Below are 25,572 nucleotides of genomic sequence, written 5' to 3' on the forward strand. Positions count from 1 at the left end.
CGCTCCAAGGGCTGCGCAGAGCTGAGCTTGTCCTGGCTACGTGGCAGCCACCGACTTCCAGAAGGAGTCGATGCAAGCACGCTCCCAAAGGATTTATACCAAGAGAAGATAGGTTTGGTGTCCCATGCCACTGGTTTGCACATCCCAAGAGGATGATGTAGTTAATTAACGGCAGGAAAAAAGATACCTATTTTTGTAAATTCACCTTTCTCAAAACAAAAAAAAATAAATGTGAAAAACACAGAGGGCTTTCAGGAAGCTTTCCCTTTGTTCCTGACTATATGAATAATCTGGTTTCTGCTTTAAAACCAATTATTACATATCGTCTTTTGAATTTCACCTCTGCCGTATCTTTGCCCCAATTTAATTTGATCTCTGGCTTTTATTCAATAACTTCATTTTCCAAGGAAAAAAAAAAAGAGCTACAGATGGACACCTATCACCACCATGGTAAGAAGTGAAAGAAGCATTCAAGGGGAAGAAAATACCAAACTGGTGTTTTGGTAGTAGGGCACTGATGAAGTGCCCTATTCCACCCTACATGTATTCATGAGACGCTGGGCTGAAGGTACAGGACGTGCTCTACACACCAATTAAATGCCCTGATAGCCACCCCATAGGGTGGATCCCTGTGTTTAAGGTAGAAAGACGAGAGAGCTGGAAGCCGAGCAGCCAGCCCACGCTCACCTCCCCTGTCCATCTTCCCTGGCAGCTCAGCAAGAGCCCTCAGCCAGACCCTGCCCACAGACCAAACGCCGTGTGCAGGATTGGGGTGAGGATGGCAAACCCGGCACAGCTCCCGGCAGGAATCGCTTTGGGAGGGAGCACAAGTGTGCAAATGAAGCTGCTTTCCAACTTCCTTCCTTCTGATTCAGTCAGCTATCACATGGCTTTCATTTCGAGTGTTGAGAGACATTATAATGAGATTTAATAACAAATTGTTTCAATTTTGTGTCCCCTATAAGTTCTGTTGGCCAGGCAAGATAGTCCATGGAAAAAAACCATTTGTTTCTTCTAGCTGTTTTTTTTTTCCTTTTTTGACTCTTTTTGCACCATGAGTGCAACAGTTGGAAAAAAAATTAAAATCCAAAAGAGGCAGCTATTTCTATAGCATCAATTTGTCCCTTAAAGAATGAAATGATAAAATGAGTGGGGAAAAAAAAAAAATTAGATGTCCTGGGCACCAAGTTCTGTGCAAATCAGTTTTTAAAGTATCAGTGAATTCACATTTTAAAGAATACTTTAGTTTGCAAGATTGAAATTCTTTTTAAGAAGAAACTCTCAAAGGAAGTTGTCATTTTAGGCTGCACAAACCCAAACCCTTCCAAAATCAGGTGCTTAGAAAAAAAATTGAAGCACTTTAATAATTTAAATTGCTCCCCTTTGCACATGCCCAGAACCCAAATCCCTTTTCTAACTGAAGTGCTTATATAAAAATTTGACAGCTCTTATAATTTTAAATTGCTCTACACTGAGTATGCCCAGAACCTTGATCACTTCCAAATTCAAGGGCTTATAAAAATTTGAAGCACTCCAATAATTTTAAATTGCAATGCACAGTGCAGAGTGATTTAAAATTATTGGACTGCTTCAATTTTTTTAAAAGGTCTTCAATTTGGAAGCGAGTCAAGCAGCATTCTAATACAGTAGTTTAAGACATACTGTACTGATCTAAAATTTAACATCTAAAAATAATGAAAATTAAACCGAATACACTATTTAAAAAGTGCGGAAGGTTTTCCCAAACACACCTAGGAAATACGGAAATCCACAACTTCGGACTCTTTGGTCTTGCCTCTCAAATGAGCCAAGAGTGAAGAGTGAAGAGGAGATGCTCAAGACGAAACCTCGGATGTAAGGTGAGCTCCAACCCACGGGCTGGACGCCCTGAAAGCCCTGCTAGAAGCCCCCAGGGACAGACGGGAACAGGAAGGGAAGGTGCTTACACTGCAAGAACCCCAGTGATGGCAGGCTGCCGCACGACAGCAAATCTGGCAGCTGTCCCTGCAGCCGGGGGGAGAATTTGCCCCTGCGAACCATTTCCTTTGGGTTGGAGAGGTGCACGGGGGGCGGGAGCTGACACCCCAGGTCGGGGACAGGCATGGCAAAGAGTAGTCGGGGCCCTGCGGTCTCCGGAGTGACAGAGGGGTTTAGACTATTTGCAGATCTGCTGCTTATAGACCAGCGATTTTTTGGATGGTGTTTCTGTTTCCTCTCAAACCATATGCTTTCCAGTGAGGATGCACAGCAAGTGTCCCATGCATGGTTCAAAGCACTGACTCCCCACTGCTTTGCTTCATGAAGAGTGGAAATACATAATTTCCACTAGGTTTAGTGTTAGACACTGGCTCTGTGTGTAAGTCTTTTTGGCAGCTATTTGTTTCCCTTTCAAATCTTGCCCTTTTTTGGAGGTGATTTATATTAATAAACTGTTTCGGATCAGAATTGGCATGATATGTAAAATCCATGCCTGTTTGGTATTTCTGTTGTGTATGCTTAATTTGAATGGTGGGAGCGAAGAAGACGACTCTGTTTAGTTGGCTGGAAGTCTTTTTTTGTTCCAGACATGCAAGTCTCTTCTCGGGAGTCAACTCTAACTATTATAGAGTTTCTTCAAAAAAATCAGTTTTGACATCCTGAAGATAGGGAACGAAAAGAGATTTGAAGTCACCACATTTTCCATGCATTCATGAACATCTGCAATGTAAAATGGTTTCACAACAGGGGCTAGGCTCTATTTCATCTTGTAACAAGTTGGGAATCTTGTCTATTTGCAGCTTATTCAGTCTGTTTGATACCAGGGACACCGAGTCTTCGGCTGCAAGCCTCATTTTGAAGCTGGGGTCTTGTGGCCTTCTCTGTTGTCTTTTGTTTCTTGTTAAGTTAGAACTCACAGGAGATGACAGAAAGAGTCCTCATGCCTAGCTCCAGGGTAATAAGGGAGGCTTGTTAAATTTTGATTATTATCTATTCAAAATGAGCATCCTCGGACAAAGAGAGAGATGGCACCTAGGGCAGTGCGGTTTCTAATGTGAATTTCCAGATGAGAGAAACTGTTGAAGTATGGATTAGCTGGAGTGAGCTGAACAGGCAGGGGAAGCTTGGGCAGAAAAGGCAAACAGATGTTTTCAGAACGGAGGGGTCCCTTTTAATGCTGACACTAGCTCAAGAAGGAAAATGACTCTGCAGGGGGGGCGGGGAAAGGCCCTAGGAGTGGGAGGCGAAACCAGTGTAGGAGCACTCCTAAACAGGAGGGATGCTCCCGGGTCCATGGGATGAGGGAGGTCAACACGAGTCCTGGAAGGCGGTAGCAGAGAGCACTTTGCTCAGGCTGCCAGCTTTGCAGCTGGCGGGCAGGACGTGGCAGAGCAGCGCACAAGTGGTAGGGCTGGGGATTTCCACCTGAGCCACACTGCTCGTTCATCTGCATCCAGCCACGTGATCTCTTCTGTGATCGAACAGTGCTCCGTTAAACAAACTTTGCAACTTTTCCTTTCATGTTCACAAAGCCTTCTTCTCATTTTTACTTGCGTCTCTCTGGTCAGAATAATTGGTTCTACAGAGCAGGGTCAGGGCTAGAAGTTCCCATCACAGCAGGATAAAGATAAATGGTGTCCACCTACGGTCCTACATGACGAACTTGCACTTCTACGCAATAGATTCATGATTTATCACGTAAAAAGTATCTGCTTTGGAAAAAAAATGGTGCAAAGAGGTTTTATTCAATAGGCTGTAATGGTGAGCTGTTATGGTCTATCAGGTGGATAATGTGCATCTTAAAATACTGTGTAAATACATATTTCTATAATAGCCTGTTACATTTCCAAAGGAGCCATTGCAGCCTGCATTTGAAGTGAGAAGGAGCTCATAGGAGACAGGCTCTAGCACTTTTTCCCTCAGCAGGAGGTGGGCAATGACAATTTCTCCTAAATTAGAGAGGAAAAATATTATTTTCTGATTCACATGAACAATAAAAAACAATGGAAAGCAGCAGCTCAGAGGACGTTGACTGGAAGGAAGGAAGGTAAGTGTTAACGTGATGAGAGCGCCAAGAGAGCTTTGCTCTCTGCTACAGTCAACATATTTCCTTGCACCCCAGCTGAGATGGCAGCATTACATGAATGTTCTCCATATTTTCTTCCCAAGAGCTGATAGAATTATTTGTTGTGAATAACATTCATAGGAGCTTTCATCCCCAAAATGCCTATGTATGAGAGCAGCTAGACACCTGAGAGTAGTGGGTTTTTTTTGCTTGTTTGTTTTTAGTGCACCAACATATCCTGAAGTACTACAGATATATTCATTACTGAAAAGTAATTATTAACATGAAGCCAAATTAGACAGATTTACTTGATTGCAAACGGCTGCATCAGATTATCGGCCGCTGGTAACGTGTGACTTGTAATCCAAGTCAGATGGATAGTCTTGGTTTCAGCTCCTTGACAAATGGGAGTTTCAGAGCAATGGATAAAAGTCCAAAACTGAAATAATGCACACTGAAAGTGGGATGGAATTCCTGGAATTTGCAAAATTTCTCCCCACTGACTGAACAGAAACAAGCCAGGGCTACCATGGCCACATAAACAAAAGCAAGATGGATCAGATGTTTCTGTTTAAAAAAGGCAAATGACTTTTAACTCGATTCATGAATCCTTATTCCTACCATACATGTAGAAGACTAAAAGACGCCACACAGTTTTTTTCTGAAGACCTGTAGTCCTGCAGGCAATGGCATGAATTCACATGCAACATCGGCTCGTACTCTTCCCTTCCTCTGCGAACCACCGTGTGTGCCACACCTCTGCAGCGGGCTGAGAAGCAGCTCTGAACACGAAGAAGAAACAAAGACCAAGCACCAAACCGCATACTTCACCTCTCTACCTATTTGCCCATATTTTGGTATTTACACTCGGTGCCATCCCTCTCACACAGTACATATATAATCCTTTATTGTAGCGCTGGAAAGGGATTCTCTATTATTTGCAATTATTTCCTAATTTGACCAATATGAGAGGTTATTGCTGCTGAAAAGAATGAATAAAAGCATATCTGAGACAAAAAAGTGCTAGTAGTAAAGTTTAAAAAGAGCACAGATGAAGATTAATAACCTCAGAACTCAGGGCCTGGAGTACTTAAAACAAGTAAAAAGATATTATGGAGCAGGAGAATGGAGCCAAAAGGAATTTTTGTTATGACACCCAAAGCCACATGCAACTTCTCAGGTCATGCAGAGCTAACTCTGCGAGCATTCCCAGTGAACCTGCCCTGATGTCAAGGAAATGGGGCTGATTTATAACTCCTTTTTTCCTGCAAAGCTTCAGGTGAATGTGTTTTCTGAAAGAAGGAAAGGAAAGGAAAGGAAAGGAAAGGAAAGGAAAGGAAAGGAAAGGAAAGGAAAGGAAAGGAAAGGAAAGGAAAGGAAAGGAAAGGAAAGGAAAGGAAAGGAAAGGAAAGGAAAGGAAAGGAAAGGAAAGGAAAGGAAAGGAAAGGAAAGGAAAGGAAAGGAAAGGAAAGGAAAGGAAAGGAAAGGAAAGGAAAGGAAAGGAAAGGAAAGGGAAAGGAAAGGAAAGGAAAGGAAAGGAAGGAAAGGAAAGGAAAGGAAAGGAAAGGAAAGGAAAGGAAAGGAAAGGAAAGGGGTTTTGCCATTTAAGGTGGAAGAAAGCAGTCTGGATGCAGACTGTTTTCAGGGTGAAGAGAGGGCCATGAAGTCAATGGGAGTGTTTCACTTGAGTTCAGTGGCTCTTGCTCATGTCCTAAGCAGGTGAAGAGCAGCCACACCACCGAACCAAACGTGGCTGTCCTTCTGGAGAAATAAGGACAGCTGACACGTGGATAGGAAGGCCATGCTCACAGAAACATGAGGGCTGCCTGTGACCGCTGATACCTGTAACCATCACGTTTTGCTGTGTGCCACGAGAAGTAAAGTGGACGTTCTGCAAGTGGCCAGCAGATGTGTGCAGAGCTACCGTACGTGCTGACATGAATACAGGAAGGGGCACAAACTTCCCAATTGTGGATACACTGCTTGTAAAAGGAGCAGGCACAAATATTTGCACCCACTGGAGCGGCTGCCGATACTGCAGAATAAAGCAAATAGGGCTCAGAAGAACTGAGTTAATAAAGGCAACGGAGAGATGATTAAAAATACTTTGCTAAGGAGAAAACAGTTTTAGTCACAAGCATACTGAGATGTCACCATTTAATAAAATGACAAAAACTATCTATCACATATGCATGAACACAGAACAATATAAAGAGGTTAACAGAAATTGATGGCATCCCAGCTTTAATTTTACACTGAATCGGAGTCTTTGGTGATTGAAATAGACAAAGATGTATAGGGTTATCTTGTTGAAGAGGCTTTGCTAATTACTGGCACTTGTCATTTCTCCATAGCTTTATCTAAGTCAGGAAGGCTAACTAGCTCTTTCTCCCCAGTGTGCATTGTTTGTTCAGTAGGCTTTGTGCTGAGAAAGCCTTTTTCATAACTGCACCTCATTATTAACGGGTTCATAAATAAATGAGTCCTAATATTTTCCTCGGTTAGCATTTATGATAGGGACATTTGGACTACAAAAGATTACACTTGTCTTTAATAAAAATAGGCATTTATACATGAAGCCTATTACGGTCCTTGTTACACTGAAGAGGAGGAGGAGGAGGCAGAAAAGGGGAGGAGCAGGATTATAAAAACAGGCTTTATAGCACTATCATATTTTTCATGTGATTTTAGTAGCTATTTATTATCTTACATTAGCTAATTATGGCTCTAACCTGAAATGGATTTCTGGATTACATACTCTATCCTCCCTATCCTGCAGTTTACCATATTGTGCGCTCTCAAACCAATTTAGCAAACACTACAAACCAGGCAAATACCTTCAGACCTGAAAATTAAGTGAGGCAAAAGACTGAGCCTACCCCAATCACGAAGCTGATCCTCAGGTGCAGCTGTGTCCTCTGCCAGGTTTGACAGACTTTGTTTCTGGAGCTGCAGCTCAGCTCACTACAGAGATCGGGGTCAAAAAGCTGGGAATTAGCTGCAGGGCTGGGGAGAGTTGCATTTGAGGGGGTCAAGGCAGCTGTAAGGCTACGTGAAGATGCCTGAGCAATCTTGAGGAGCACAAGATCTCTTCCTTTGTGTGCTATCCCTCCCTCTCCTCATCTCCCATCCACCTCCCTTTCCGCGGGATCATCCCAAACACACCCGTCTCCAAGCCAGGAGGACAAGTGACAAGAGAGAAGAAGTTTGTTCTCCCCGCTCTGCTTTATGCACGAGGGACATGCTGGCAGGCACACAGCTGAATCTCCCACATCCCAGGCCATTCTTTTAGCTGTAACATCACCTTCTCATTTTGCTTTCAAGGGATGGGAATGGTGCCTCCTGCACAGCCCACCAGTGCCTGCTGCAAGCCAGTGCTGCACACCAAAACACAAGTGGATGAAGCCTGAAGAGCAAGCAAATATTTGCTAAGAAACTATTAAGTGGGACATGGTTTGTAACTCCTCATGGCCAAATCTGATTCCTCCCTCCCAATGCAAACGCCAAAATGTTGCCAGTTCCCCATGTTTTTTGCAACGGTCTCTGCCATGACTGAGCTCCCTGTTAAACCTGAGAAGTTTTTCACCAGTGTTACGAAAAAAAATAATTACGTCAATTCTTTTCAGAAGAAAGGACATCCACCACATTGTCAGACAGGTTTAGAGCATTTCAGGACTCAAACAATGTTCTTTCTTTTATAGTCACTGTAATGCACCTTTTGTCAGCTATTTATAAAACTCTCTGTAGTCTTCTTTAAACTTAATCTTTTCAAAAATAACTTCAGAGCAAACAAGCTGTAATGGACGATTTCAGACATCAGAAATGCATCTGTCTGAGACCACAAAAATTTCTGTCTTTCTCTTAGGAAGTAATACTCTGAAAGAAAATACATTCGAAAGCTTGTGCTGCAGTATACTAAAGAGTCAACTCATTTGGCTTGGTGAGACAAGTTTGAAGACCCTAAAGCATTTATAACATTTGGTTTTGTTTTTCCAATTAGGTGTGGCTTTCACTTTTTTCTTTCCTTTTTTTTTTTTTTTTTTTTGTTTCACCTGATGCTAAAGTCATTTAAATCAAAAAATCAGTTAAATATATCTGGCACAGTTTTTTTCTAAAACCAAAGTGAAATACACAAAACCAATTTAATCACCAGAGTACCACTTCCTTCAGGATGTCAGTAATTCTCAAAATTGCTTTAGATATTTGCTAGATATCAGAAATGGGTAATGCAGCATTTTAAGTGGCAGAAATGCATTAGTACTATGTAAGTACATGATCCTTAATGTACTAATCTCAGCAATATGTGTAATGAGAACTTTCAGTAACACTTTATTTTAAGTGTCCTCTGAGAAATGCTAATTTACAATGAAACACCTATGGAAGTACATGTGACATCTACATGAATACCAAATGAATTCATTTTGATCAATGCTATTACAATGAATATGATATGAATTCACAATGATAGGGCGTTTAAAGAATTACCACATATTCCTTTAATATTACATATGTTTTGAAGATTAGTGTATGTTAAAAAGCACATTACAAGTTCATTAGGAGGTATGTATGTTACGATGTGCAATAGATATGCTGTAGCACTGTTTAAGGCACATTTGCATCATGTAAAACACTAACAAATAATACCTGTTAGTAGTGGACTGGATTCTTGTTTCAGTTCCAGTAGTGGGATCTGCTGGGTTCAATGAATTCCTGGGCTTGCATTTGAGGGTGGAATCTAGAATAATGGTCTGGACTTCGTACTCACTGCTCATCCAGCCATGAAATTACTCACCCACCCAAAAATGTTAGTACAATCTAGTGTAGAGTATTTTCATACTCAAAAGTAATGCGCCTTGGGCATTAAACAAAACTAACTGATGGGCCCTTTTAAAACCTGGCCATTATTGTCAGGAAAGGAACCACTGGAACTTGAGGATTTTGTAAAGATGACTCAGCTTGAGTGCAAGAGCAGGGTCTGAACTTTCAAAAATCTGAGCCCCACTGCTATCCTCTCTAGCTGAGAAGCCTTACAGGATGCAGAGCAAACGTTCTGAAAACCCTGAGAAGTTAACTTGAAGAACATGGGAAACAAATATGGTCAGAAGATATTCACAAAATAAACCGTGATTACTTCTGCGGGTGTGCTGCTACCTCTCCCATGAGTGCTGGTTGCCATTCCTTTCACATCTGTGACAATCCAGGGTAGGTTCTGGCCACAGGACAAACATGTTCCTGATGGACCACAGCTCTCTAGGGAAGAGTGGTCCACAAACAAGCCTAGAACCTGCTGCAAGTTGATCTGCAAACTGTCTCTGTTCTGTGGCAGAGGCCATAGCCAGGTACGGCTGCATTGAAATGGTCAGTGTCAGAGGAACAAGTGCAGGGGAGCAAACAGCAAGGCAACAGGAGAGCTGTAATAGAGCTTTACGTGCCTGGGAAACCATGACAAGGAATAATGGCCCAGACCTCAGCAACAAATGCTCATAAAAAGCAATGACCCTGACGTACTTGTTCTACTTTTATTTCACTTGCAGACCCTCACACAAACATTTTATATACATATACACGTGTATGTATATGTATGTGGCTATGGTGTCCTTCTCTAAATGCGACTGTGTTTCCCAAAGGTCAGTAGCAGTCCCAACGCCACCATTTCCCCTAAAGCATTAGACCATTTTCTATCGTTGCACACCAACCTTGGCTGTGTTTATGTGGGATCGTTTCCTTTTACATCTGGCGGGGACCGCAGTTAGTAGTAGATGCCAATAAGCAATTGCACTAATCAAGGTGCAACACCTGCCAGAGCAGAGGCTGAACCAGCAGTAAGTGTTGGCTGAGCACTGAAAGATCGTGCTAATTGCCAGTGGCTGGCCTTTGGCTGGTCTACCAGGCGTCAGGAGCTTTCAGCAGCGAGTCTCGCGGCTTGGAAAGGATAAAGGAATCTTCTTACGGTGCTGAGGTCCCTCCTCACACAGCACCAAGTGTCTCCTGGGAGATGCTACCTGCACTTCCCAGCACATCCCCTCACCGGCAGAGCCATGGCACGAGCTGCGAGGTTGCTGCCCAGCAGAAAGGACTGCCTGGCATCCACAAGGCCATTGAAGTGCCCTGAGCTCTCTGCATCACCACGGAATTACCAGAATTACCAAAAGCAGTCGCAGTTAAGGGTGCATGTGTCTCTAGAGAGGAACATATATACTTACACAAGCACATGTAATTACTCACATCAGGCTTGTCATCTTCCCCTGTTAAAGCATCACAGGAGGGACTGCCGATTTGACCAACAATTACAAGTTTAATGAAAGCGTGAAAGAGATCCTGAACTATCGCATCTGTGATGGCGTGAGCGCACTGCTGCACAGCACTTCACTTGTCATAAGAAAAGGAATTGCTGAAATTGTTTGATGTTTACATTTAACTCGTTCTTTTAATATAGACAGGAAAACAGAGGCCATGTCTCAGAAGAGTGGTAAAAGAAAACACAGCATTTCATCTGTCAGTTGCTAGGATAAATAACCCAAATAAGAAATAAACTTCAGATAAAAAGTTTAAAACGCGATTTAGAATAATAACGCCATTAATACTGATCCTCACGCTATGTTTGCCCATCTGGGCCTCTTGACTTTTGGTATAAAGTTGGCGCTATAAGATATACATAACATTCACATTTTGCTTAATCATCACAAGTCTGGAATTCAGATACAAAAAAAAAAAAAAAGGTGAAAAATTGTAAAATTTTGTCAGAAAATTGCCTCAGAATGAAATTCTGCCCTTTTCTTCTACTCCAAGGAGTCATTACCATCTGACAGCTGTTTAGTGGCATATGTGTGTTGGTGGTACCAGTCCAATTCCTAGTGGGCAGGTGTCTGCATCACAAAAGCCACCATCACAATTGGCACTAATTGGCACCCTTGCTGGCAGCCTCAGTACAGAAAATAAGGATTAGATGGCACAGAGATCAAATTATGCTGTCACCACAAAGGTGATCCCCCTTTAGGTCAGAAAGGCCTGTTGGCAGGACAGTTCGGGGAAGTTTGCACTTCCCAGGCTCTTGTTTTGCCAGAGAGACGTGAAATGTCGGGTGTCTGACGCTGGCAGCAAGGCACATTTCACATGTGCTTTCACTTCACATTTTCAGCTGAATTTCAAAAGGAAAAAGAAATACACCACCCAAACTCAACACTCAAACAACAAACCAGAAAATTCCCTCTTAATTTGGACACTATCCGATCCATACAAACTTGCCGTTTTATGCAGATAGTCACCATATTGCTCTGCTGTGGTATCAGTATAGTTAGTATATTAGATGTCTTTCTTTGTACGTTTTTCTTTTTTTTCTTTTTTTTTTTTTTTTTTTTCCAGAACAGCATGCAAATTCTGTGATTTTTCTAAGTATAGGGTGCAAAATACCCTGGAAAGTAGGGGGGAGGGGGCATGTCTTACCGCTCAGCGAGCTTTATGAGGATATTCTCTTAGTTATTGAGATGAGTTGAATAATTCTCCACTAATTTATACACCAGTGAAACTGGCCTGTTGGCAAGTCCACAATTAATGCGAATGCCAAGTGGGATTGCAGCTTTGTTTCATCTAGGAAAACACTTAGCTGAACAGCAGCTTTCCCAGCTGAAAATGTGTGTCTGTCTTTAAACTTGCAACAGAAGCTGGCATTTCTTCGTTTCCATTCACTCTATCATTATGATGCATTATACAATGTAATGATGTAATACGCTGGAAAGCTGAAACGCTAGCTCTTTGCCAAAAATAATAATACAAAAAGTGTACAATTATTTTCATCTATGAAAGCCACTCTCACCACCATCTCCAGCTCCCCAGTCAAAGAGAAAGCTTCCCTAATAGCAGATCATCTCTTTCTGCTTGCGAATCGAACGTGAATGTGGAAGGGGGGGATGCCAGCTCATCCATGCTGAGTTACAACTTTCAGGAGATGTAAACATATTTACCACTTCAGCGTGGCAGCTCAGCGCCGCACGTCCCTCATGCTTCTTTTTAACAGCATCCCTCCCCAGGCGATGAGCCCCTTACCTGTAGGACGCAGCATTTCACTCTGCCAGCGGCTGCACTGGGGCCAAGCAGGAAGGGATTACTCCAGGCAAAAAGAGACCAGGACGTGGACCTTGCTTAGAGGATCAAAATGCCAGGAATTTTACAGGCCTGGCCTTACCTCTCCTTAATCACCCGAGTCATGAAAATATCGAGCTCATGAATGCACTTATACAGATGCTGTAGGTTCAGGCGTCAGACAGGGAACCTGAAGTGGCTGCAGGGGATGTAAAATTGCCCTGACCATAGAAAAGGCGGTGCGAGAGCAGGAAGAAAATACAGATTGCTTTAGGTTAAGTGTCCGCTTTGCTGCTTTATCTCCCATTGACTTACATGGAGTTCATACAGCACCAGCACACCTCCATATGCAAAGCCATGAAATCAATACCCTCTCGCCAGCAAGGCTCTCCCAGGGTAGGACTGCTAATACCCAGCCAGGAAAGCTGCTGAGCATCGTATCGTGTGATGGGGCCATGCAAGAGCGTGGAAGCATCCCCTTCTCCTCCAACCAACCAAAGACGCCTGGGCTCCTGCAGAGCTGCAACACCCACAGGGTGAAGGGCATACCTGTGGGACAACACGCACTGTCCTTTAGTAGCAATTTGTTTTCAGAAGGACATAAAGGAGGAGGATAGCTCCAATGAAGCACCTTGGCCAGTGTCTGCATCCCACACCATCATGCAGAAGAAGCAGCAAGTGCATCTGTGCCCAAAATGCATCAAGATGATGCATAATACATCTGTATATGTTCCTCTACCATGGTGCTCAGAGAAAGGGTAGCTCTATGGCAAAGGGTGCGATGGGTAGATGATGAAGGTGAGGATACAAAAAGGAGTTTCATAACAAACTGTGGTGGTTTTACTCGTAAACCCACTACACAAACTCAGCCACCAAAGCATTTCATGTCTTAGTCACTGTAAGTTAGCTCCCAGAACAGGCATTACTGCCAATGGCAAAAGCCACTGCCGGTGGTGCAAGAGCAAAGCCAAACCCTACCAAAGCTCCTGTCCACTCCAAGGAGCTAAATACAGTCCTTTAGGAGGAAAACTGAAAACCAGCTCAAAAGAAATGTGACAGGGAGCAGCACACTACCGAGCAGTGGGGTTGGGGTGCGGGAGGCACATGCCATGCATCAACCAGGCGCAGGTCTGCCGGGCGGAGAAAACTCAGCTCCTCCAGTGATATACAATTGCACAGTAAGTGTATCTTAATAATACAATAAAGTGTTAGCTCTGATTAGAAGAGAAAGATGAATTCTTCTGCTAAACCAGGGTAACCCTAAAAGCGTGTTAACATGAAATACTAAATAAAATGCTACTCATCTATAATAAATCTTATTACACATTTTGGCAATTTTACTACTAACATACCGAAGGTTTCAAGCAATGTTTGAAAATAGAAATCTTAAATTGAATCATTGTTGCATGAATATATGCAAAATATTCATTTCTAGCACTGTGAGGGTTGAGTGCTTTTAAATTGGAGAAATCACTCATGACTTCACCTTTTCATGCAAGATAAAGTTGTATGTGGTAACATCATTACAATGTCATGAAAGGAGTGGAAATCATACAACAGTTCTGCCTAAAGCTAATATACAAAAAAGTACTTCTATATTTTTCAATATTGTTCAATATTTAAAGGTGCAGTACAAGGCTTTAAATATATAAAAAAAATCATTAGACTTCAGATGTCAGTGTGGCCTTCACTGAGTACTGAGACTAATAAAATCATTGATGAGATCTCTTTAATATTTAACAGAATTCATGTCTTAGGTACCAGCCTATTTTCAACTCCAGTCTCTGTGGAAAGAACTAAATATAGAAATTAAAAAAAAAAAGCAAACGATTTATGTGGCGGTCATTATAGATTTTTTTTTAACTAGAGCACTAAAATTAAACTATTTACTCGATAATACTGTCATAACAACAGAGAAAACACCATGACATTTAAATAGTATTTCCTATAAATCCTTTAGCAGGAGATTACTTCAAAAGTACATAACACTTTTATACACATTAACAATCAGTAAATTCAATCAGTGAAAACGAACGAGCGTATTTCGCAAGGAGTTGCCGCACCATGAATTGCCAATATAGAGTGTGGGAGACTACTGGAATCTTAAAGGTGCTTTAAAAGACTGGGAAAGGAATAATTGGTGCTTATAGACTTCTTTGCCTTTTCTTCCCTGTGATTGAAAAAGAAAAAAAAAATTACACCTCAAAGTTCAGCCTTGGAAGTAGAAGTTACACTAAAAAAAGTCCACCCCGTAATATAACTACATTATTTTTTATAGCACAAATGTGAGGGGAAAAAAAAAAAAAAAACACAGGGTAAGGCAATTGGATAATGTCAGGTGCAACTTCAGAGCCCGGTACAGATGAAATGGACAGCTCCATCACTGCGAGGCTGTCCCTGCTCCGGCGCCTGGGCTCAAAGGGAGGCAAAGCGAAAACGTCTCTGCTCTGGATTTCAGACCTACCGAGGAAATACTCCCGTTCATTAAAATTAAAACGCCGACCCCTAAATTACCGCCCCGCTCCTGCGTATGAGATGCAAACCCGGGTGCTGCCTGCCGGCCGGGCTGTTGCTAGGTGACAGTGGCGCGGCACCGGCCGAGGCTGGAGGGATGGGGGCCAGGCTGGGCAGAGGCTGCCCCATACAGCCCTGGGTCCCCAACCCTCTGGGTCTGTGCAGCCCCAGGACGTTGCCTGGGATGGGTGGCAATGGAGAGTTTGGCGAGATTTTGGCCACAGAAGGGTCGGGTTGGCCAGAAGGGTGCTGGCGTGGCACCTGTAGGGTTCAACATGCTTCAGTGGTGATGCTAAAGCCAACGGGGGCATGAAACGTCAGCAGGGAACAAATAGAGGCTAACTGCAAAGCTATCGACAGCGGTGCTGTGGTGTGGGTGAACCTGCTAGCAGGGCAGATGCCCAAACCTGGCGCCCGTGTCCTGTCCCTGAGGACTGACTGCTGCCAGACCCTGGCCAGCACTGGGGTCCCCGCGGCTGCTCAGCCTGTCCCTGCTTTAGAGGCTTGCAAGCCAGGCGGGGCTCCCCCTTGCACAGGTCCCGTGGTGCTGCACCTGTCCTGTAGCCCCGCTGCCCACTGCTTCTCCACCTCCCCACATCCAACTGTAGTGTGGAAAGTGAGAAACAGGGCCTTTTTACCAAAAAAACAGAGGAGGCCCCCAGCCTCCTCTACCTCTGGACAAGGTGCTGAGATGCCCTGACCATCACGGGGTTCATTTCTCCCATCGTGACCACTAATGGGAATCGGTGATACCCAAACCATAAGCCCCAGGAGAGCCCCAGGAGCTGGGCACAAATGAGAATTTCTCCTTTCCCTCGCTCGCACCGGCACAAACCCAGCCTTCTCCAGACCTCACCTCGCTGTGCCTTCCCCATGTTCATTTCCTTCAAAAATACACAGCGAGCTCACGTCAATGAAACAAACAATTTGGTGGTGATAATCCATAGATTATTGACAAGACGAATGAGATTCCTTGGGTCTAATGCTCTCTGCTACTCAAGGGCTAGCTAAGCTCTCTTTTTTCAAATATGTGGATTTTGAAATGATGGATCATAATAACAGAGCTGGTGCCTATGAATGGGGATTGCAAACACTTAATATTTCAATAGAAGTGTGTGCAACATGATCCAATCACTCTGAAAAATGTACAAAATGGAAATATATAAAGAAAGCAGCTGGCATGAAAGAGAATAAACAAAGAAATATTGATAAAACTCTGTGTGGATTAGGCAAAATATATTCATGCTGCATTTGAATAATCTCATATATATTTATGCATGTGTACATATATATTCAATATACAGGAAGATTTCTTACCTCATCATTCCCCCGCTTTGAAGGACGGGGCTCTGAATTAACACCATTCCCCTGCAAATTGCGGAGCCCCGCTCCCCAGCTCCTGCAGGCGCTCGGGGAGCCTGCTCACCCGGGGCGATGCTGCGAGGAGATCGCCACCCCTGCCCCAATTCAGGGATGTGGAGAAGCACACGTTTCGTGTTCGACTCATGAGGGACCCCTTGAAAGATCCATCTTGTCATTCATTAGAGTAATTTTTTGCATGCTTTTATATGGCACACCCCAGTGATTTCAGGATCAGGCCGGGAGAAATCATTTGCATCACGCTTACACTAGGGTATTTACTTCCCTGAGTCTCAGCAGTAAAAACAGTCTGACCACTGAGAGCTGAAGAATAAGAATTAAGCAAATTTTAAGGCTGAAAACGCACTGTCCCAGTGCACAGCTCCCTGACCCGCAGCGTGTCCCAGTGGCCCAGCTGGGGTAACCTCTAGGAGCATGCACATGCATTGAATCCATGCCAATGGCAAGGTATCACAAGCTAGTTTAAGCCTCAAAGGAAAACAAGCAAACAAACAAACAAACAAAGAGCTAAATCATTTTACAACTGTTGCAGGCTAAGAGGATGTACACGAATGGCGACTACAGCTCAGATGATGGGTGGGAGCCTTTTATGCTGCAGTAACTTCCTAATGAATCTAAGCCCCAAGTTATTCTGCTGTGTTAGGAAGGAAGCAGTGGTAACAACCTCCTCTCCTTCTTCATTATTTTCTGCTTGCTTGCTTTCCCTGTACTTTTACCACCAGATCATCACCAATTTCCACAAGGCCACCCTGAGTGATGAGGGAAACCAGAGCCCTGTCCCCTGGCTCTCCAGCATCAGCCAGCAGCAATTTATTCCACTGGGGCTGCGCTGCGGGGTTTTCCCACTATTTAATCTCGGCTGCCCAAAAAGCCACCTTCCTTCCCCCCAGCCACAGCAGCCTACCTACTGCTGAGATGTTCACCACAATGAGCTTTGCTGCTTCATTTCTGCCCATGTGACTGCTCCACAAGCGGCACAACCTCAGTGATGATCTCTGCCGGCTGCACCTGCCCGTGAACGAGAAGGAGCAGCCCGTAGCTGGAGCACCAGGCTCTCCCCCCAGCAGTGTCCCTTTTGCTGGCACAGTGTTTGTTAGCTGCCTGGTCTCCTGCACTGCTCACCGCTCTTCCTGGCTGCAACCAAAAGTTTTATTTTGGCTTTTTACACGCCTGGTTGGCTCCCCTCTTACTTTGTCAGCCTGTATTTGATCACGGCCCCAAATTCCAAATTGCGTGCTGCAGGCTGAATTTCCCCCAGATTTACATGCCACGACGATCAAAATCTGTTGCTTAATACAAGACCTCTGTAATGAGCCTGAGATATTCTATCGCATGCTGGATTTCTGACTCACATGGTATGCAGTAACCCAATGAGACACACACACACACCCGCACACACACCAGAGCAGAGGTTTGAAACAGCAGCAGCTTTTCTCTTGGCACAGGGCAGGGGCACTTTGGTTTCTTGAACAGGTGGACTACCTGACAAGCAGCAGGTAGCCTTGCTTTTGACTACTACGTTTTAAATCAGGGCTGTTTGGCAATTCATTAGTGTCTGCTAACTGTTAAACACAGGAAAGTTCAAAAACATGCATATGTTTTCCTCCCTGCCTCCCAGGTGGTATCTGTTTCAAGCAGCAACCTTTTCACTCCCTGCATAAAGACTTGTAAACTTCCCGTGGCTACACCAGCGGTTCCTAACCAGGTGCCTGCGCTGGAGCCGCAGTCTCTGAAGAGCAGCAAACTCCATATGCTGATCCCCGGCTAAGTAGATGCCATTCGTTTCTCCTTGAAAGTTTATTGTCAGAATTACTGGAATGTACACAAATGTCTGTATTTGAAGGTGAAATTTGGTGGAAAAATAAAGATATAATAGGATCCTTTCTTATATAATTTCCCGGTGTGATGTCTGTCTAAAAAATGAAGTGAAATTATATGATGTCAAAAAATCATGTTTCAAAATGATTGACAACATGTGAGTGTTTTGCATTGTGAAATGAGGTGGAAAATTTTAATTGCATGATGGAAGGACATAATATTTATTAGAACCTTGTAACCACACTGGATTTCAGTGAGAGGACACAATTTAAAATTCTGTATTAATACTTCAGGCTAAATCTTAAATGAACACACAGAAGCAAAATTCCAACTTGGAACCTGTGAATAAGTTTTTAATCTCTAATAGTAAAATAGCATCTATAGGGTAGGCACGTCACCATAGTGACAAAAAGGTTCCCTCGTACACGTGCTGCTCTTCTGATCTGAACAATACACAGCACCACGCTCCCGGGTCACTGAGGAAATAGCTGCTCCGTGCACGCAGGGTTTTGGTAAAGGTCCAAGGAAGATCAGGGTAGGCTGAAATTCTTAGAAAGCCAAAACTATTTATAAACCCACTTCCATCCTTCCCAATGACAATAAAAGAAGGGTTTGCATCCTCACCCAGATGCAACCAACCCAGGTGCTTGCAGACAGATGGGAATAAATCCCAGAATCAAACCGTATTGGGGGAAATCCCAAGTAAGCAGCAACGTGGTAGCAACAAGTTCAGGAGAGTCCTGGCTGGCCCTGTATTAGTTTTACTATAGAGGTTGGCCACTGCAGCACCTGACAGCAGTAATTTTCAAGGAAAGTGGTCTAGAGAAGGAAAGAAAAGTGAGGTAACATGAAAATGGAGGGAAAAGGAGTTATGTGTACATGGAGGTAACTTGAAGCAATCCATCTTCACTTTAAGACATGCCCTGAATATGCCTTATGCCAGTAAGGAGTCTAAAGGGGCCATCTATTTAAGGTTCTGCGGTATTAGTTATACTTCTCCCTTCCTCTTTCCTGGTGAGACAGGACCCTGAAGTATGGAGACATGGCAAGTGAGGCTACCCCTTGCCCAGCAGAAGCCCTGGGGGAGCTGAGCCCCTCGCTGAGTCCACCGACAGCACCGCAGGCCGAGGGGGAGTGCTGAGCGATGAAGCAGGTGAAGTCCATACCCTGCTGGAGTCAACTCCAGCTTGGCCAGGTCTCTGAACCAGCAGTGACAAGTCAAAACCCAAGCAATCCTCACATATCCAAGTGACATACAAAGAAGAGAACAACATAATTCTCTGTGTAGGCAAAGTAGGTCACAATGAATATGGAAACAAAACTTTTTAACACTCTGTAGTGACTCCCACTTTACCAAGAAACAACTACATAATCAAAATAAAAGGCACACACAAGCCAAAAGTACATAAGGAATTTGTGAGAGAAATGAAACCAACTCTGAGACCTTTTCTGTTCATTGTAAGAGATGGGGGACTGTGTTATAAATGTCTATGTAGAGCCAAAGAGAATGGTTAAAATTATATCCATCAGGCCTAAATGAGAAGTACAGAAAGCTACACAGGGAAAGCAAAGAGGCCGGCTCCAAATTCTGCCAGTGGCTCAGTATACCAGTAATCCACAAGAAATTTGGCCTGGGACATAAATCACAGCACCAGAATCCTAAAGGGTCATTGAACAGGTCTGCAGCTAGTCAAGCAGAAGAGGTCAGAAATTAAAACGGTTAGCAAGGAGTAATAAGAAACCTTAGATCCTTAAAGAATTGTTTGAAATATCTATTTGTGCTCCTCTCTGAGGAGGGGAGAGATTTTTCTCTTCTCTATCAAATTATCTTTGAGTACTGGGACCAATCTTCTTTTGCATATTCTCACCAGCTTTCAGAGGAGGTTGTATTTTACCTGCGCGCATCCACTGAGCAAACCAGCAGGCAGAAAAGTTTTGCTCTAAGCCAACATACGTTCCTTGAGAGGGATTTACACAGCTTTGCATGAGAAACACTTGCACCTTCCTCCAGGCCAGGGCAGAAAGCAGTAAGAAATGGCTTAGCCCACTGACCACAGCGAGTAGAGAGCTTGACAGAACCACAAAACCCTGTGGCAGCCCGTGACAGATGTCCCCAGTCCTACCTGACATGGGCACAGAAAGCCCCGTCCCAGCCTCTCCAGCCCTGCTGGTGTGCTAGGGAGGGGGTAACAGCCCTGAGCCTGACGCAGGACTGGTGCTCCCACCCGACACGCAACCCAGAGCCCAGACTCTCTGAGCCAAAGCCTGACGCCTGGGAAGTCTAATCGATGGAGGGGGGGGTGGGGGGGGGAACTGTAAAAATGTATTAGATATTTCTGAATAACAAATAAATCCGAGGAAATCACAATGTGCTCACAGCTATTCCACGAGAAGGAGAGAGAAAAGCAGATCAATTATTCATTTCAAGTTACTCACTCGGCACTCCATCAGGCTCTTTTATAAGCAAAAATGGTTACAGGATGAGCACACCTCCCAAACAAATTTCTGCTCCACCCTCATGCAAGGAGCAATCATGCGCACCCAGGGAGCCCCACGTTCAGAGAAGGTAGGGGCACACACACACACACAGCCCCTCGTCCTGCTCCGTCCTGCCCTGCTGCATCCACCCGGGGCTGGAGTTCCCCAGGTTCGTGGATCAGTCCTTCCCCTCTCCCCTCCACGCACACTTTTGCAGTCTGGGATTCCTATCATAATAATAAAGCAGAAGTGCAAAAATGGGGTCTGACCATGCTCAGAGTTTTTTAAAACAACTGTTCACAAGCTGAACACCTACCGCGTTCAAGGCTTTGGTTTAAGGCCACCAGTAATTCAGGTGGAGACTTTCTTGGATGGAACCTGAACAGGTTATGGCCTGATTCAGCAGTGAAGAGTCCGCGATCTGAAGATTGATGCTCCCCAAATAGCTCTTTGCTCCAGTCATTCTGAAGTGTTTATAAAATGTTTGCATCCCATATCTGAGTATTAACAAAACCATTTTAATAACAATACATAAAACACCTGTGTCCTTGTGCAGAGCAGAGCAAATTATTGCAATAGTGTGAAATAAAAATGGTGGGGTCCTTCAAGTCTTAAATCACCAAAGACCGATCTGCCTCCTTCCACCTGTTTGTATTCAGCTTTTTCTGTTCAGAAAGGAAATAACCATCCCTGAACAAGCAACTACAGAGTACATAAGAGCATCACAAAGTAATTATGAGTTTATGACATCATCTTAATATTACTAGGGAGAGACTGAAAGACCCAGGAGAAACTCCAGATTTCCCTTTTGGGAAAACGTTAATGGATGCTTACAATCTGTTTTCCTTTGTTTGGATGTTACAACCAATAATACACTTTTATGTCTATAAATAAAGACTAAAGTTGAATAAATCCAACAAGCTCCTGAGCCTGCGGCTCTGAAACTTGATTCACATTCACAGTAAAGATTTATGAGTCACTCACAGAGAATAAGTTGAAACTGCAAGATTTGGGGTGAAATTATTCAAAAGGGTGATTATTTTTGGAATGATTATGCATGCACACCTGATCAGGGTGTCACCTGGGCCCCCTTGTCCTACATGATGAAATGTGGCAATTTTTCTGCATTTCTCTTTGCTTGCAGAAAAGAAGAGCATGTAAAAGCAATCAAACTGTTTATTTTTGCATCAGACCATCTTGTGGAAATATTTTCCCTTTCAATTAGATCATAGGACACGTTATTTAAGCTATTCACATGAATATACTAAATTTACTGATGCCTGCAAAGCAAAGAAATAAAACTGATTGCTGTTCCTCATGTGTGGGTGTGTCTCTGTATCTTTAGATGTATGTACGTATATGTGAACCGAAATGCCTCGTATGGGATGCTAAGTTAAGCACTCATACTCTGGGAGAAGCAGGCCCTGGTAGCTGTCCCTGCTGGGTGCACCACGGGAAGAGGAACTGGCTTCTTTCCTTTCTTTCCCTTCTCTCAATTCGGCCTTCATCTTCACCCAGCAGGTTTGCAACTATTAAGTGTAGGAACCACATGTACCACCAGATGAGGCCATCGATTGTGAGGAAGACAAAAGGCATCTGTCCCTAGGTAAGGCCATTTGCTTGAGTCCCTCTCTTGCTTTTGACACCTAGATAGCAGTTTGTTTGTTTGTGTCAAATTATTTGTCTAAATTAAATCAGTTTTGTAAAGTATAAATGAAACAAGTTAGAAAATATACTCGGGTTTGTATTTTCTCTGTGCCTAGAGAATGAGATCACTCTACAGCCATCTGAAAGGTTTTCAGGAGCCTCCCTTTATAAAATTTTTGTGGCAAGCTCTCAGAAACTTCATTGTTAGTCACTTCGCTCTCTCCATGTTCTTCCTGATAAGATGTTTTTCTCCTGCACAACATATGTTTCTCCCTTTTTAGTCCTGAAACTTTTTTGCTTTGTTCAGGCAATTCAAAATTGATACAAACTTTTTCCTTGATCTCATAATGATTTGGCCTGAAACAAATCTCCTGAACTTGGGCAGGCGCAGGTCAAGCTCCAGATTTGGTACTGAGTGCTTTTCTCTGAAACTGGCTGAACGCAAGTTTGGGACGCTCCTCTCCTCTCAGCACAGACTTAAACAGAAAGGGGCACCTCTCCTCCCAGCTTCTGCCTCCTTTCCAGAGAGTCTCTACACTGGACCAAGTTTATAAACTTCATGACTATGCTGGCAAAACTGCAGTGATGTGGGAGCCAGGCAGATAGTCACCGTTTTCCAAATGGCTGCTATTGCAGAAAGGCAGGCTGTGCTCTGTGGCTACGCGGTAACCCTGACAAGTAACCCCAGAAGCTCAGCCCACTCCTCCTCTCAGAGATCCTCCCAACCTTTCCGTTAAATTATCACCCGCGCCTTCTTTACCACTAAATCTGAGTGAACTCATTCTGGCAAGAAACAAAGGCTGATATAAGAAGGAATCAAAATCTTACCTCGAAAATGCCTTCAACCCAGATTTTGTCCGAGACGAGAACACAAATGCAGGCATACGTTTTTCAGAAGACACCTGTCTTTGTTACAGTCCTGGATCTGAATGTGTCCCGACTCAGGATCTGCCACGGCCAAGTCCTCTCTGCTCTGCAACGACAAGAGAGCTCCGAGTCAAACTCACTGGAAGGCCCACCTAAGCCTGAGATGTACGGCTGTTTGCGGCTACACGCACCTTGAAGTTGTTACTCTTTGTTCACCAAGAAAATGAAATTTCAAGGAACCAAAAATATTTGTCATTTCAGGTAAAATTTGCTAAGTAACTTTGACTGAAAACAACTTAAAACATTCAGAAAACTCAAAATGTTTTGTTTGACATTTTGAGAAAGCAAAGATGTTTTGATTTTTCATTTCAAAATAACCTTTTGTGCTTAGAAATTTGCCAACATTAAACAATAAAAGAAGGTTTTGGAATGAAAGAAAAACTTTTCATTCAGCTAAATAAAAATATCTGTCTTTCTGTTTCTCTGAGAAGATAAAGAGATTTTGTTATGGGTTTTCCCATGATGACAATTCTAAACCTCCTTTTTTTTTTTTTTCATTTTGACCAGTGAACCAGAAATATCAGTTATTTGTCCTCTGGTGTGCACAGTGGCATTTCCCTTTTCTATGAAACCACCTCCAGAAAAGGAAAGGTGGTTTACTCATCTTTCCTCACACTATCACTTCTCCCTGCCCTATCATTAATTCTGTTGAAATCCTTCTTACAGGACATTAAAATCAAGAGTGGATTTCAACCAAAATCTTCTCTCATGGTCCTTACGTCACCTCTGAACTCCTCCACCCTGCTCCTAACTTGTTCTCCAGCTCTCCCCGTGGTCTTGTGATGGCTGCTCCTCACTTCGGCATGGCTCGTCTTGGGATGCAGACAAAAATGGGCTCCTTGTGTGTTGTCTTCTTTATGGTGCACTAATGCATGGCCAGTTATAATTTAGCCCAAGGGTAGCATCATGCAGTAAACCACACTACAGTAATTACTAGCTTCTGCAGTGTTATTTACGGGACTACCCTACTAGGGTTATTTTATAACATTGTTATAGATTAATAGTGATACCGCTGCCTTCAGTGTGCAGACTTTGCTATGGGTTAAGACCCATGGAGGCCTGTACCATTCAAGAGAGCCATGCAATAAAAATAAAAGAATCATTTCTAGTAAGTTCTGACTCTGATTAAAAAACAATCTTTATGAAATAGACGCTAATAAAATTGCTTTCCTAATTACCCAGAGCTAGTTCATTTCCCAGCAAATATAATAAAACAGAGTTACTTGGCTCTGATTCACAAAATCTGAACCCAAGCTCATTATTAAGGCATTTAGCAGTGAAAAAGCATGTGTGCATAAGATGCTGTCCCGTCAAGCAGAATGCAAGAAATCTTTTGAAGTTAGACCTTTGAAGTCTCAAGTTATTGCTGCATTTTTTTAACGCAGGTATTTCAACAAGAGAAAATCTCTCTGTGTTATTTACACAGATGGAACAGGGCACCCTATTATACCATCATATTCAGTGGAGATTTCGGTTAGAAGCAGAAAGTCTTAATTTAAAGAAATATTTAGAGCTAGTACATAGCACTTCTTAATCTGTGGAACCATTACAAGGCTGCAAGACTTTTACATAATAGAATAGACCAGCCAGCGTCCCAAGGCTATTATTGCTATGACTTGTAACACACTGAAATCTCTTTCATCTGCCTAACCTGGGATTTTGATTATTGTAAATGCATGAATATCTTTGTTTAGGGGGTTATGTTTATGTTTTATTTATTTGTGCTTATGTTCTGCTTTCTTCAAAACTTTCTGTTTTTGCTAGATGCGCAGATGTTCTATCAAGCTCTCCTGTTCTCCTCACTCTGCTAGGAGCACCTGCACCATCCTGAGCTTGATTCCCACAGTGACTGCAGGCTGGAGCTCCAGATTTCTAAGAATACAGAGTGCTGGGACAGGACGGGGCAGGACACCAGCTTCTCCACTACAGGAAGCACATGGAGAGAGAGACCTGATACGCACAAGCTACACTGGTGGAGGTGCAGACAGAGAACCTCAGTGGTACCAGGGTAAGAAGGGCTCAGAGGATCAGAGCTCCCAAATCATGCACAGGCCGGGGGCACTTCTGAAGGCATTATCTCTGCAAATCCATCCCATCCTCTCGCACTCCAAAGTAACAGTGCCTTTATTTGAGTTTGACTTTTTTAGGTGTTTACAAAGACCCGTTTTCTTTTCCATATCAAATACCTATGATACACCCTGCCAGGAGAGGTATACTCCAGTTCAAAACCTGGGTAAAACCTAATATTACTGAAAGCATTTTTAAAAGTATGAAGAGATCTTAGGAAGTCACCCTCTGCCTCTCTGCTTCATGTCAGGAGCATCTACACCTAAACCCTTCCCAACAGCTGCTTCCCGAGAACACTCCTCTACATCCCAGACCGCAGCAAGCCCTTTGAGCTAGCTGGTTAAGGTGGCCCCTGCAGCCCAGGGACACTCAGCAGCCTCCATCCCGTGCCAGTAGGATGTGCCACCTGATCTCTCTGTGCCTTGTGGTTTTTTTTGGCACCCGTGCACTGTATCTGCCTAGTGTGGAGACAATCCCATTGCAGACCAAATGCCCATCCTGGCAGACAGACGGACACATTCCCCTGAGGACAGGAAAGAGGAGGGAAATTCCCCCCTGCAGACCTGTCCATAGGGCTGCTCCCCAGCTAACTTTTGGGCTACAGCTTGTGCTTCAACAGA

General features: G+C 43.5%; 1 protein-coding gene and 1 long non-coding RNA gene across 20 annotated transcripts in view; one reads left to right on the top strand and one right to left on the bottom strand.

The window, feature by feature from the left end:
• Positions 1 to 22,925, bottom strand: part of LOC137853213 (uncharacterized) — a 224,386-nt gene extending 201,461 nt beyond the window's left edge. For 16 of the 17 annotated variants that reach the window (XM_068675325.1, XM_068675324.1, XM_068675329.1 and 13 more), the window contains exon 1: positions 22,787 to 22,925. The gene's annotated coding sequence lies outside the window, so the exon portion shown is untranslated. The remainder of the gene's footprint in view (positions 1 to 22,786) is intronic. The other variant, XM_068675319.1, reaches the window with a different exon arrangement.
• LOC137853214 (uncharacterized) lies at positions 21,685 to 25,110 on the top strand. 3 transcript variants are annotated; one of them, XR_011094332.1, is made up of 4 exons: positions 21,685 to 21,917; positions 22,344 to 23,086; positions 23,552 to 23,726; positions 24,650 to 25,110. It is a non-coding gene; the product is annotated as an uncharacterized lncRNA (long non-coding RNA). The 3 variants fall into 3 exon arrangements; XR_011094330.1 differs by having other exon boundaries at positions 23,552 to 25,110; XR_011094331.1 differs by having other exon boundaries at positions 22,876 to 23,086; positions 23,552 to 25,110.
• The last annotated feature ends 462 nt before the right edge of the window (positions 25,111 to 25,572 follow it).

Source organism: Anas acuta, chromosome 3 (assembly GCF_963932015.1).
Source record: "Anas acuta chromosome 3, bAnaAcu1.1, whole genome shotgun sequence".
NCBI classification, from domain to species: domain Eukaryota; kingdom Metazoa; phylum Chordata; class Aves; order Anseriformes; family Anatidae; genus Anas; species Anas acuta.